This window comes from Bubalus kerabau, chromosome 1 (genome assembly GCF_029407905.1).
Source record: "Bubalus kerabau isolate K-KA32 ecotype Philippines breed swamp buffalo chromosome 1, PCC_UOA_SB_1v2, whole genome shotgun sequence".
Lineage (NCBI taxonomy): Eukaryota > Metazoa > Chordata > Mammalia > Artiodactyla > Bovidae > Bubalus > Bubalus kerabau.
The window spans coordinates 227,338,958-227,353,422 of NC_073624.1; the positions used below are offsets into that span (position 1 = coordinate 227,338,958).

The 14,465-nt window shown below is 39.2% G+C and overlaps 2 protein-coding genes across 21 annotated transcripts in view; one reads left to right on the forward strand and one right to left on the reverse strand.

Moving 5' to 3' along the window:
• Positions 1–14,465, reverse strand: part of PPP2R2B (protein phosphatase 2 regulatory subunit Bbeta) — a 705,283-nt gene that overhangs the window by 680,146 nt on the left and 10,672 nt on the right. Inside the window, exon 2 of one of the 20 annotated variants that reach the window (XM_055557450.1) lies at positions 2,950–3,051. The exons of the other annotated variants lie outside the window; for them this stretch is intronic. The gene's annotated coding sequence lies outside the window, so the exon portion shown is untranslated. The remainder of the gene's footprint in view (positions 1–2,949; positions 3,052–14,465) is intronic. 20 annotated transcript variants of the gene reach the window in all.
• Positions 1–14,465, forward strand: part of STK32A (serine/threonine kinase 32A) — a 125,620-nt gene that overhangs the window by 17,005 nt on the left and 94,150 nt on the right. The window lies entirely within an intron of this gene.

Consider the following 14,465-nt stretch of genomic DNA (forward strand, 5'->3'; position numbering starts at 1 on the left):
TGGAGTTAGACACTACAAATTAGTTTTCTTGTATTAGTTTCTTAGGGCTCTGGTAGGAAGTATCACAAACTGGATAGCTTGAAACAATGGAAATATTCAGTTGTGGAGGCGAGGAATCTGAAGTCAGGGTGTTGGTAGAGCCCTGCTCTGAATAGATCCTCTAGGGGAACCTCCTCCCTTGCCTCTTCTAGCTTCTGGTAGCCCCAGGAGTTCTTTGGCTGGTGGCAGCATCACTATGATCTCTGACTCTGTCTTCGCGTGGTCTTCTGTATCTGTGTGCAGACTTCTGTCTTCTTACAAGGGCACCAGTCATTGGTTTACGGGCCTAGCCTACCTTACTCTGGTACAACTTCATCCCTAACTTGGATGAAAATATGAGTCTAAAAATGCTTTTAAAAAACACTAGCCAAGGTCACAAAGCAAATATATGATAAACTGATGGCTATCTCTGATTCCTACTGTTAAATTTCCAAAAGGAAAAAAAAAAAAAAACACTCTTGTTTATTGAGCATCTATTATACTCTTGATGTGGAAAATTCTGAAAGAGATGGGAATACCAGACGACCTGACCTGCCTCTTGAGAAATCTGTATGCAGGTCAGGAAGCAACAGTTAGAACTGGACATGGAACAACAGACTGGTTCCAAATAGGAAAAGGAGTACGTCAAGGCTGTATATTGTCACCCTGCTTATTTAACTTATATGCAAAGTACATCATGAGAAACGCTGGACTGGAAGAAACACAAGCTGGAATCACGATTGCCGGGAGAAATATCAATCACCTCAGACATGCAGATGACACCACCCTTACGGCAGAAAGTGAAGAGGAACTAAAAAGCCTCTTGATGAAGGTGAAAGTGGAGAGTGAAAAAGTTTGCTTAAAGCTCAACATTCAGAAAACGAAGATCATGGCATCTTGTCCCATCACTTCATGGGAAATAGATGGGGAAACAGTGGAAACAGTGTCAGACTTTATTTTTTGGGGGGCTCCAAAATCACTGCAGATGGTGACTGCAGCCATGAAATTAAAAGACGCTTACTCCTTGGAAGGAAAATTATGACCAACCTAGAGAGCATATTCAAAAGCAGAGACATTACTTTGCCAACAAAGATCCGTCTAGTCAAGGCTATGGTTTTTCCAGTGGTCATGTATGGATGTGAGAGTTGGACTGTGAAGAAAGCTGAGCGCCGAAGAATTGATGCTTTTGAACTGTGATGTTGGAGAAGACTCTTGAGAGTCCCTTGGACTGCAAGGAGATCCAACCAGTCCATTCTGAAGATCAGCCCTGGGATTTCTTTGGAAGGAACAATGCTAAAGCTGAAACTCCAGTACTTTGACCACCTCATGCGAAGAGTTGACTCATTGGAAAAGACTCTGATGCTGGGAGGGATTGGGGGCAGGAGGAGAGGGGGACGACAGAGGATGGGATGGCTGGATGGCATCACTGACTCGACGGACGTGAGTCTGAGTGAACTCCGGGAATTGGTGATGGACAGGGAGGCCTGGCATGCTGCGATTCATGGGGTCACAAAGAGTTGGACACGACTGAGTGACTGAACTGAACTGAATATACTTTATCTAATTTAGTTCCCACCAAAGCCCTAGGAGAAAGGTATCTATTTTAAGGATGAGAAAAAAATGGAAGCAAGACTTCCAGGGAGAGATGGTGAGTGAAACACATTCATCTCTCTCCAGTCCTTGGGAATCTGTAGGGCCACCTGTCTCTAGAAGTAGACAAGAAAGGGGGTGCTAATTAAGGAGGATTGCCTAGATATCTATTCAAACACTGGTCAGGTCCTTCTACCACTTTGTCAAAAGAGAGAAAACTAGTTATCTGTTCCCCAAACAGTTGTTTACCCTCTGGAGAGGAGGGAAAGACCTGGCCCACTGAGGGGCAGCGGTGCTTTGTGGAGAAAGGAAGAATCAGATACATGAATGCGTGCTGTGTGCACAGACCCTCAGCCCTCTTTCCCATTAGGCTCTGATAACACTGACACCAGGGGCCTCACTCCTCAGACAAACACCAGATAGAGTGTCTTTCCTGGAACTTTTGATCAACCCAAGATGGAAGATATAAATTAATCAACATCAGAGTTTTCTAACTCAGCATCCTAGCCTTTGCTAAGAGTCAAACTTACTGTGAACAAGTTCCATCCTCATGCTCAGAACTTTCAGAGAGATGTTTAGGTTGTCCCACTTAAAAATGAACAGAAAACCAAAGATTTTCTGACATATGGGAAAGGCTTCTAATAGGACTGACAGATACTAAAACACCTGAACAGAAAAAAAAAAAAAAAGCAACTTAAGGAAAACTAGCAGAGATATACGAGACTGTGACAAATTTTTTCATGAAAAAATAGGATAACAAGAGAGCAACATTCATAGACCAAAAATTAGTGTAAGAGGAAAAGTTACAACAAGAATGGAAAATCCCAAAGAAGGCTTAGATGACAAATTTAAGGAAATTTCCCATAGTAATGAGCAAACAGAGATAGAAAACAGAAGGGTAAATATAAGAAAATTTAAGAGCCAGTCTAAGAATTCTAGTTTCAAATAACAGTAGGTACAAAAGGAGAGAAAGATAAAGGGAGGAAACCATCACTTACTAATTTAAGGGAAAAAGAAAAGCCCAGAACTTCTCCAGATTGATTGAATTTATCAAGTGCCCAGCAGAACAAATAAAATAAGCCCACATAATCATGAAGTTTCAAAACACTCATCACAAATATATGATCCTGCCAGGTCTAGAAAAGACAACTGTTCATCAGAGGTCTGGCATCAAAATAGCTTTAGAGCTAACAGTAAAACAAAAATAAATTAAGGAGGGCCAGGCCTCAAAATTTTGAAGGAAAATAATTTCCAGCTTAATATTCAATACTCAGACAAACTCTCAATTGAGCGGGAAGAGAATAAACTATTTTGCATATATACAAGACTTCAAAAACTTACCTCCCATGCAATTCCCCTTCTTACAAAACTGTTATAGGATACACTCCACGGAAATAAGAGAATCCATCAAGAGGGAGACAGTAAAGGCAATACGCAGGGATCCTGTCATTAAAGAAAACCAATGAATGAAAACCCCAGGGAAGAGGCTGAGAGGGAGCCCTAGAATGACAGCTGTGCAGCAAAAGAGAGGAAACAGTCTAGATTGGAGGGGTCTGGTAGAGATAGTTTCAGGAAGATGATCATGTGGTTGATGCACTTGAACATGTTAGAGGGTACTTAGACCACTAGAGAAGAGTTTGAGATTGAATTAGTAAAGAGGATACAGAAAAGCAAGCAAGTATAAACAAGACAATTATTAACTCCGGGGATGGAGGTAAATGTGCAAGAAGGGAAACCAATTGTGGTTTACTACATTACTCAGGTGTGCATACTGTCTCCATATTCATAATAATGGAAATATTGAATACTGATCTAATTGAAATTATATCAGATACAGCTTATCTTAGAAGGATGGGAGCCTGTTGGGGTAAGGTCAAAAGACCAAGGAATTGAGCTAAATGCCTGCCTGCCATCTTGAAAATTCATTAAGTAATTCCTAAAACTGACCCAAAATATTTATACTATTTAGATTATATGGCAGAAACTACTAAATTTATTAACTCAAGAGGTAAGAGTGATAGTTTCTTGGCCAGGAGAGATTGGAGAGTGAGACAAGTGGATCTCAGGATTAACATCAGTGTTTTAAAACAAACCATTTAGAACTCTTTGACTTTTAAACCTGTTTATCCATGTAGAACGGAGAAGGCAATGGCAACCCACTCCAGTACTCTTGCCTGGAAAATCCCATGGACGGAGGAGCCTGGTAGGCTGCAGTCCATGGGGTCGCAAAGAGTCGGACACGACTGAGCAACTTCACTTTCACTTTTCACTTTCATGCATTGGAGAAGGAAATGGTAACCCACTCCAGTGTTCTTGCCTGGAGAATCCCAGGGACGGGGGAGCCTGGTGGGCTGCCATCTCTGGGGTCGCACAGAGTCAGACACGACTGAAGCGACTTAGCAGCAGCAGCAGCATCCATGTAGAAAGACATAGATACATAACTTTGATAAAAATAACAATGTCTAAAAGACAGAAAAACTAATCAAGATATCAATCATTGTTATCTTTAGATGATTTTCTTTTTCTTCTACTTTTTTGTATTTTTATGATAAAAGTTTATTAGTTTTATATAAAGATATTCTTCATTATGAACAAGAAATTGAAGCTTAGAAATGTCCAGTAAATTTCCTAATTCCATTTATCCTGTAAATGGTGGAGCAAGGATTCCAGTGCAAGTCTTTCTGACTCAAATCATTTTTTATCTTTCATTAAAGCATTCTCTCTTCACTGAAAACCAAGACACAAAATTGTCATGCCACAATATTTACTCCCCACTCTGAGGCGTCACTGAACCTCTTTCTATACCAAACACTTAACAGTTAATTGCTTTCATTTGTCTACTTATTTTCTTACATATATTTATACTCATTTAATTCCAAAAAGATTACTATAAAGAATGTGTTCCAAATATATACACACTCAGAAAAATAAAAATGAGGCAGGGGCATTTGGTTATCCAGGTCTTGTGTTCTCACAAATACAACTAAACAAGTCATGCTGTTTCCTGAGGCTGTCCCTTAGTCCCAAGCTCATTTTGTCTTCCCATCAGTGTCTCCCACGGTCCTGGGCACAGGGATGCTCAGAGGCTTGGTTGATTTGACTTGCTAGCAAGGCTGTGGCTCCTAGAGGAGTGAGTTGAACTTCTTTCCTCCTTGCCGTGACTGTCTTAAAAGGGTTATAAGTAGCTTTTTTTGGTAACTAAACGTTTACCTAATTAATGGAAAACTGGTAAATTCCACCAAAAGAATTATTTTTAGCCAGTGCTTCATATTTTCAGTCCTTTTATTCCGTTTTGGACAAAATGTGCGATGTGCATTCTTAAAAATCAATGGGAAAAGTGACAGCGGGAGGTATACGGAAGGCATGATGGGGTATCCGGAAGATTGTAACTTAACGTGAGTACCTTCCTGTTGCCATAGTGAGGTACATTTACCTTTGTTTGATGATCATGCAGCTCTGACAAAGCAAACATCCTTTGGCTCCTGCTGTTAATTATCCTTCAGTTCCTGGTGCATGTTCATCCAAGTCCTTGTTTAGGGCGGTTATTGGTTATGAGGTTGGTGGGGTGGAGAATGGCGGTTCTTGACACTTCTGAGCTCAAAGAATGAGTAAATCAGTTCTTGAGGTGTTTGAGATCTAAATTCAGCGTATACGGAGAAATCTAAAGTTGTTACATTCAAATGGAGACTTTACTGCCTACTCATGAAGAAGCTTTTTAGTAATAGGTTGTTGGTAAGACATTTCTTAGGAGGTACCCATTTTATTTTTTTAATTATTTTTTTTAATTGAAGCATAGTTGATTTACAATAATGTGAGGAGGTACCTATTTTAAATAACAACACACTAGGAAGTCAAATGAAGAAACATATCTTTTAAAAATTTCCTCCTAAGCCATATATATTCTGTTAAACTTTGGTGATGGTACTTCCTTCACTTAGTAAGTATTGATTATACTGATTATGCATATGCTACCCAACATGGCTCTAGGCGATATAGATACCATAGTCAACAGGATAAGCCCAGTGTCTGCCTTCAGAGAGGGTATATTCTTGGTACTATCTGTCCTGTGATGTGCCAGTATCATTTTGTTCTGGGGGGAAATGTTCTGGGGGAAAAAATTGGGTTGATACCACAGTGACTCATCTAGTAACAGCAAGAACAGTAATGATGATACCTCTATTGAGTTCAAACAAAAAACTCTTGACAAGCACCTTTGATATGCCTGATTTCATCTAGTCGTCCTAATATCCTTAGAAGGGATACTAAACGCAATCAGTTTTACAGAGAAGAAAATTTAAACTCAGAGAGGTCAGGTTAATTAACTTAAAGTTAATAGCTAGTAAACAGTGCAGTCAAAACCCAAACCCAGAGTTTCATGTTCATAACCATGCTAGTGTATTACAAAACTTTCAGGACTCATCTATACTATTAAAACCTCAGAACCCACTGGAGCCACACAAAGTCAGTTTCAAGTCCAAACCCTACCCCTGGGAGATTTAACATTTTGGGGTCTCTATAACTCATCCATAAAGGAGCAATAATATGATCGCCTTATAGTGTAAGGACTAATTAGGGTAATATACATAAATACTGGATCAGTACCTAGACACGTGCATGTGCTCAGTTGTGTCTGACTCTTTGTGATCCCATGGACTATAGCCCGCCAGGCTCCTCTGTCCATGGGATTTTCCAGGCAACAATACTGGAGTGGGTTGCCATTTTCTTCTCTAGGGGATCTTCCCAACCCAGGGACTGAACCCCCATCTCCTGCATTGGCAGGCAGATTCTTTACCACTGTGCCACCAGGGAAGCCCTATACATGGATGTACATAATGATTATAATTATCAACTTTGACCTAAGATGTGTCACAGTGCAGGCAACAGAGGCCTACTGATTATTTATAAAACGCCATTAATAATTAGCTTCAAATTCATTGAGGACGGGGGCAGAGGCGGAGAGGTTTAAGGCCATGGAAATCAGATAAATAACATTGACTGAGAGACTCTTCACACTGGGTTTGGGTCACTCAGTATGTACATCCCTGCCTGCCCTCTACTGCTTGGTTACCTGTTCAGCTGTTACCCTTTCTGCGAGGCCCAAATGAAATGCTGCATTTCCTTGCAGTTCTTTTATCTTATACAGTAGGAAAAAATTTCTCCCACCTTAGAGCTCCATAGCTTTTAGTGGATGAAACAGTGGTTCATAAATCAAGCCCTGCAGACTGGTTCCAGGCAGGTTCTATCAGAATCCCTCAGGGAGTAGATTAAAATACAGATTCTTAAGTCTAGACTCCAGAGTTTGATTCAGGTGAGGCCCATGAAACTCATTTTTAAACAGTGTTTAAAATGTTTTAACAGTGTTTAAAACATTTTAACAGTGTTTTCTGTTATTTTGATGGGTGGACACATTTGGGAATCCCTGTGGTACCACCAAGCCTGTCAGTATCTTTGTATTCCTTTACACTGCAGTCATTCATGTGTATGTTTCATACATTTTCCTAGGAGATTATCTTTCTGATACTCCAATTCAATATAAGGATAAAAATAAGAAGAAACAGAGGAAGTCCCTTGTAACAGTTTCCTCATGTCTTAATCCTCTCCCCAATGATGTTTTGGTGCATTCTCAGGACAAAACTGATTTCCTTCCTACAGCGTGCTGCTTGTGTTACTTGGAACTTGAGTGAGTTTTGCTAAAAAACTAAAAATTTAAAAATTATTGGAAGAATATCATGATGCCTGCAGAATAATCGAGATAGGACCCATTTGGGTATGAAGCTGCATACTTTAATGCTATCAGGGCTCCCTTTTTATTGTTATGAGTCTACTTTATTCCGTGTGTTGGTTTCATTTCCTGGGACCTCCTGAACTGTTTTGTTTTTTTGTTTGTTTGTTTCCATTTGGCCAGTTCTGTTTTTCCTGTGCAGAAAGCTTTGTGATAGCAGAGGAAGTGTGCATTTCCAGATTAGAAAACCCTGCATGTGAAGGATGTAGATGGAATGGCTCAGGTCACAGTCCCACTCCCAGACCAGGGCTTCTGGCAAGGAGAGGCGGACAGGATGAGTGACAGACACCGGGGACGCACATGGTTGGTGGGACCACTGTTGTTAAGATAGGATCCGTGAAAGAGAGATACTGCTTAAGAGGAGAAGCCAGAAAGATGGGCACTGTGGTGAGATAAGGTTTTCCCCGACTCTGGGCTGCAGATCCTTCTTTCTCAGGCACCGTTACCTACATGTAATGGGCTGCAGTGAGAACAGCATTTGAGGACAGCTCTGGACTCCACCCTTCTCCCCATGCTTATTCTGTGGCCTTGGAAAAAGTCATTACTTCAGGCTGCAGTTTGCTCAGCTTTAAGAAAAGGGCAATAATAGTAGTACTATTTCACTGGATTGATGGGAAATTGAAATAATATATCTATACAACAGGCTTAGACTAACGCCTGATATTCCTTACAAAAATGTTAGATATTAGCTAGATAGTAACAGATATTATTTTCTTGTTAGATAATATTAGATATTAACAGATATTAATTATTCTGTTGTCCCACGAGCTGTTGGCCCCAGGAAAGTAGGCAGCCCTGGCTTGCTTTCTCCCCAGCACAGAGCACAGTGCCTGGTCGTTGCTGTGCAAGCTATCAGCACACAGACCACGTACAGTGAGCGGCGTCTGCACCTGAACTCCACCTAAGTGTCTATTCTGCTGTACTGGGCGGAAAGGGCAGGGATTACACACACACACTTCCCCCTGCCCCCCGCCCTCTCTCAACTGGAGTGAAGGAACATATGTAACTAGCTAAGCCATTACTGTTTCCATCTTGAATTGACTTTGCCTTCAGGGAATTATAGCCTGCCCAGTGTCATATTTAAGCAGCCAGTGTGTGTGCTGAATCAATTGGGACCAAATAACATTGGTACTTAACATCGTGCAATATAAGTGGAGTGTTTACTAAATAAACTGTCAGCATAAGCAAGATATGGAGGGCTGGCTTCAAGAGGATATTCTCCCAAAGCACTTAAAAGTATCCAGTTATTAGCAATCACTTTGGCATGACAGCATGCAAGGAGATGATCAATTGTTTTAACTTTTTATTTAAGTAGTAGCAGGAGTTTTTAGAATTGTTGGAATTTGGAAACTTTTTTGTTCTGTATATCTTGAATATATACAACATAATTTATTCTAAAGTTATATTTTAGAAGATGTCAAAAGCTATTAAAATACAAGTACATGCTTTTAAACAAACAAACCAAAAAAAAAAAAAAAACCTTTTAAAAAAAGATCTAAGTCCAGAAGAACAAAAAGGGAAAGATTAATACATTTGACTATATAAAATTGGACTCTATAAAATATAAATTTAACACTTAAGTTTTCTACATTGTTAAAAATGTTTTAAAGTCAAAAGCCAAATGGACAGCCTAGAAAAATATGCCTGAGATGTACTAGAGAGAAAGTTAATATACTTAGCATTTTAAATTCACTTGCAAATCAATAAAAATAATAACTCATTAAAAAGAAGAAAAATATGTGAATAGGCAGTCCTTTGAAAAAATAAATGTAAATGAAGATATGAGACTTCACTCATTAGGGAAATACAGCTGACCTTTGAACAACAATTTGTGGTCCACTAATACTTGGATATTTTTCAATAAATATATATCACAATAGTACACAATCTACCTTTGACTGAATCCATAGATATGGAACTCAACTATGGAGGAAACTTAGATATGGAGAGCAGAATGATAAATTACATGTAGAGTTTTGCTTAGAGCAGGGTTGGCACCCCAGCTCCCCACCTTCTTCAAGAGTCAACTGTATAAAAGTAAATCAATAATTCAATTTTTTTTATTTGCTAGATCAAGGACAGTTGATATCACAGTGTTGGCAGGGCAATGGACAAGCTAACACAAGCTAAGTAATGAACACATTACTGAATGAAGGAGATTTGGTATAACATCTTTGAGGAGCTATTTACAGTATCTTTTAAATTGGAAAATCCATTCTATATTTGTCCCAGAAGTTCTACTTTTATAAAGACAGCCTACAACATATGCACATAAGCTGATCAAGGATGTTTGTGAGATTATTGCAGGTAATAACAGGTAATCAAATCATCTTTGGAAGTCCATCAATTGGCTAAATCTTTTATGGTATATTTATGCAAGAAAATTCAAAGAAGCTATTTAAAATAATTACATATAGAGCTATATGTGATGGTATGAAAGGACAGAAACAATTATGTAGAAAGTGCTTATAATCTACAATCATATAGGAATGCTATTATCTTGCTGTTGCTGTCAGAATACATGTAGTATGCAGGAAAAAAAATCTCTTGACAGATACAGAAGAATTGGTTAACAGTAATTGCCTTCTAGAAATAGAACTAAAATTTTGGAAGGCAAGAATACTTCATTTTCTCTAAATAATTGTACTTTTTATCACTTGTAATTTTTAGTTTTCAGTGGGCCAGACATTATACTTCTGACATTATATCTCATCTTCAAAACCACCTGTGAGTCAAGTTTAATGAGCTCTGTTTTACAGATGGGGATCTTGTGATTTAGAAAAAAAAATCCAGTAACTTATCTAAGGTTCCACTGCTGGTGTCCTTTTTCTCTGGTCAATAGAAAGGTTCACAGAGTATCTAGAAGGGTGGTTCTCGGAAATCTCACACATGTTCATGATTTGGTACTTATGAAGGCTGGCATCTTTTAAAGGAAAAAAATAAAATTTTCCAAATAGTTCTACCTCAAAAGGAGAAAAAAGAATGGGTTTTCTGCTTTACTTTCTAGAATGTTTTTCTCCCAAATTCCAAATGTCAGGGTGGTATAACAAAATCTAAAAAGTGTTTCCTGTTTTCTTTCCTTCAACACTGTTTCTAGAGCAGAATGTTGAGATGAAAAGAGTAGAAGGAAGGAAATAAAGAGCATCAGCCCCGGGGCCACCATCAGTAGACTTCTGTTTAGGAAAAGACCTGGGAAAGCCCGACTTGTGACTCTAGAAGGAGACGCAAAGCAGTCTCACCTTGCTTCCCCCCATTCTACCTCTGGGATGGGTGGATACACAGTAGTAATAACTGTAAGACAACTATAAAAACATAGATAAGAGTGTGGGTCCAGGATCAGAAAGGTGCATATGAATTTACATGATGGTGAGTTGCTTCCGTCCACTCCTCCACTCAAGTACTGAGTGTGACTTTGTGGCAACAGTCAACCGCTGTCCCCTCAGTTAGTCCTACTGGACATGTGACTGATAAATTTGACCTGCCATTGAGCTGAGTATGATTTTAGTGCTTAAACTTTTGTTTCTCACTCAATGGTCCTTAAATGCAATTCATGAGCTTCCTTGGGTGCTCACACAAGGTAAAAAAAAATACTGGGTTGGACTTTTCAACAGACTGTCTTGATTTTCAAATGGGGTACCTTCATAGAGAATATACATATGTAGTTTTGACTAAACAAGGTTTTGCTTACTTTCTGACTTGTGAAACTAATCCCAAGATAAGTGATTCACTGTACTAGTAATGCTGTGCTGTGCTTGGTTACGAAGTCATGTCCGACTCTTTGAGGCCCATGGATTGTAGCCGGCCAGGCTCCTCTGTCCATGGGGATTCTCCAGGCAAGAATACTGGAGTGGGTTGCCATGCCCTCCTCCAGGGGATCTTCCCAACCCAGGGATCAAACCCAGGTCTCCTGCATTGCAGGGAGATTCTTTACCATCTGAGCTGCTGGGGAAGCCTATACTAGTTATAATTATTATTTAATCTCTAGGCTAAGCATGCCTATCTATAAAAACCATGAGGTTATTTCAAGGATACAATGAGACAAACAAAGGAAATGTATGTAACATGTTCCTGATGCATACAGACTTTGTGTCTGGTTGATTAGTGGAGAATGTACACCTATTCAAAAGAAAAACTCTAAAGGAAGTCCTTTTAAAATACTTAGTTTTTAAAATACTACATGTGGTATCATAACATTAGGATCCATTCAACTTTGTCTGTTAACCTGATATACCTCCAGGATACTCTAGTGACAGGATGGTCACTAAGACTGCGGTAGAAGACCAATGTGAAAGCAAGACTCTGGAGCAGAGGAAGAAGTGTAGGAAGTTGAGCTGCTATTGCCTGTTGGTTTCCCATTAGGCCACATTCCCTGGCCTAGCCTCAGGGTAAATGAGAACCAGGTTCTGTCTCTCCCTATACTCAACCACTCGGAGAAGGCAATGGCACCCCACTCCAGTACTCTTGCCTGGAAAATCCTATGGATGGAGGAGCCTGGTAGGCTGCAGTCCATGGGGTCGCGAAGAGTAGGACACGACTGAGCGACTTCACTTTCACTTTTCACTTTTCATGCATTGGAGAAGGCAATGGCAACCCACTCCAGTGTTCTTGCCTGGAGAATCCCAGGGACGGGGGAGCCTGGTGGGCTGCCATCTATGGGGTCACAGATTCGGACACGACTGAAGCGACTTAGCAGCAGCAGCAGCAGCAGCAGTAGTACTAGTAAAAGTAATTAGTTCCAGTTCATATTCTAAGTACTTTATATACGTACTCATTTCATCTTGCTACAAACCCTATGAGGTATATATTATTTTCATCCCTATTTTACTGATGAAGAAACAGATCATAGAAGTAAATTGCCAGGATTGCACAACTATTAAGTGTAGGATCTGGAATTTGAACATGGATATTCTGTCTCCAGAGACTGTTTTTAATCTCAGGGGTTGGCAAACTTTTTGTAAAGTAAATATTATTTTTAAAATCCTTTAAAAATGTAGAACCAATCGTAGCTCACAGGAGGTACAAAAACAAGTTGCAGGCCCACTGTGGCTTGTGGGCCATTTGTAATCTGTTAGGTAATACTGTACAGGTTGACCAAACTTTTAAACACACAGTGGATATGCTGTCCCATACTCCTTTAAGGCAAACCCTACATGCCTATAATAGGATTTCTGTTGACAGTATAATCCACAGTTCTGATGTCATCTCTCTCATTTTGTCTGAATTTATGAGGCTTGGTTGCCTTTTCCATCAGCCTTCCTGCAAATTAGCAATGCTGTTGGACAACTATATGGATAGTATAAGAGCTTATTTTCCATTCACTTTCAACCTGTTATTGGCTTTCTCTCAGTTATTGGGTGTATTATTATTCAGGGAAGTGACTTTAGGCACTATGGCATCAGACTGGAGTCAGTTCTTTCTTTGATTAACTAGAAATAAAGGCATAAATAAGATGCAGTTTCTCTAAAATTTAAGGGTTGTCACTTTTCTGGGACTTTACCTGACATTAATTGACAGTTCTGCTAGTAGAAATTTATCAGCAACCTAGCATCTAATCCTTTATTATTTTCATTAAAGCTTAAAATGGCTTATAAAGAGACAAGGTTCATGAAATGGATTAATATCACAACGGAAGCTCCTACTTCTAGGTATCTGCTATATATTGATACTTGGAGATGCAAAACATCATCACAGCATTTTAAGCTAGGCTGCACATGAAGGAACCACTGTGAGTTACTAAATGTGCTAGAGGTGAAATCTTGGGCTTGCAAATAAATCTTGATTTTTTTTTTTTTTAACACTTATGTAGTTCATGAAGTCTAACTCAGCTTCATGTAATGAGTGTGAGGAAATCATTGCATTGGTTATTTCAATTTGAAACTTAAGAGGAAACTTACAAAAGAGTTTTTCAATTTATGTTGACAAGTCATATTAAAATACAGACAAAAAATTACCTCTTAATACAGTACATATCCATCTACACACATTATGCAAAACCAAAACAAGAGTTTCAGAGTCAATACTACTGTAACTACATTTAAGACATTTTTGTTATTTTCTTATCTATTCTATCCCATTTGATTTTTTAATGCTTTTTACTACCATGAGTTGCCAGGAAAACAAAGGTGAAACAAAGATTACTGAACAACATATAATCTCTGCCCTCACAGAGTTTCTGATGTAGCAAATAAACTCAGAACCAAGGAGTTTGGGAAATAACATAGGTAAGTGAATGACTTAAGTAAATAGTTTTATTAGCATTTTTCCATATAAAAGGGTATTTTCTTATCTAGAAGGGTCAGTCCTTTTTTTTTTTTTTTTTTTTTTTTAACAGATGAGAAAATAAACACTCAGAATCTGTCATTCAGGCTTAAAGACTTAAGTGTAAGACAAGACATCATAAAACTCCTAGAAGAGAACATAGGGGAAACACCCTCTGACACAAACTGTACCAATGTTTTAACACAGTCTCCCAAGACAGCAGAAATAAAAGCAAAAATAAGCAAATGGGACTTAATCAAACTTACACGGTTTTGCACAGCAAAGGAAACCATAAACAGAACAAAAAGACAGCCTACAGACTAGAAGAAAATATTTGTAAACAACGCAACCGACAACGGCTTAATTTCCAAAATACACAAACAGCTTGTACAACTCAACAACAAAAAAACCAAACAACCCAATCAAAAAATGGACAGAAGTCATTAATAGACATTTCTCTAACAAAGACATACAAATGTCCTATAGGAACATGTCAAGGTGCTCATCATCACTAATTATTCAGTTCAGTCGCTCAGTCGTGTCCGACTCTTTTCGACCCCATGAATCGCAGCACACCAGGCCTCCTTGTCTATCACCAACTCCCGGAGTTCACTCAAACTCATGTCTATCAAGTCGGTGATGCCATCCAGCCAGCTCATCCTCTGTCGTCCCCTTCTCCTCCTGCCCCCAATCCCTCCCAGCATCAGAGTCTTTTCCAATGAGTCAACTCTTCGCATGAGGTGGCCAAAGTATTGGAGTTTCAGCTTTAGCATCAGTCCTTCCAAAGAACACCCAGGACTGATCTCCTTTAGAATGG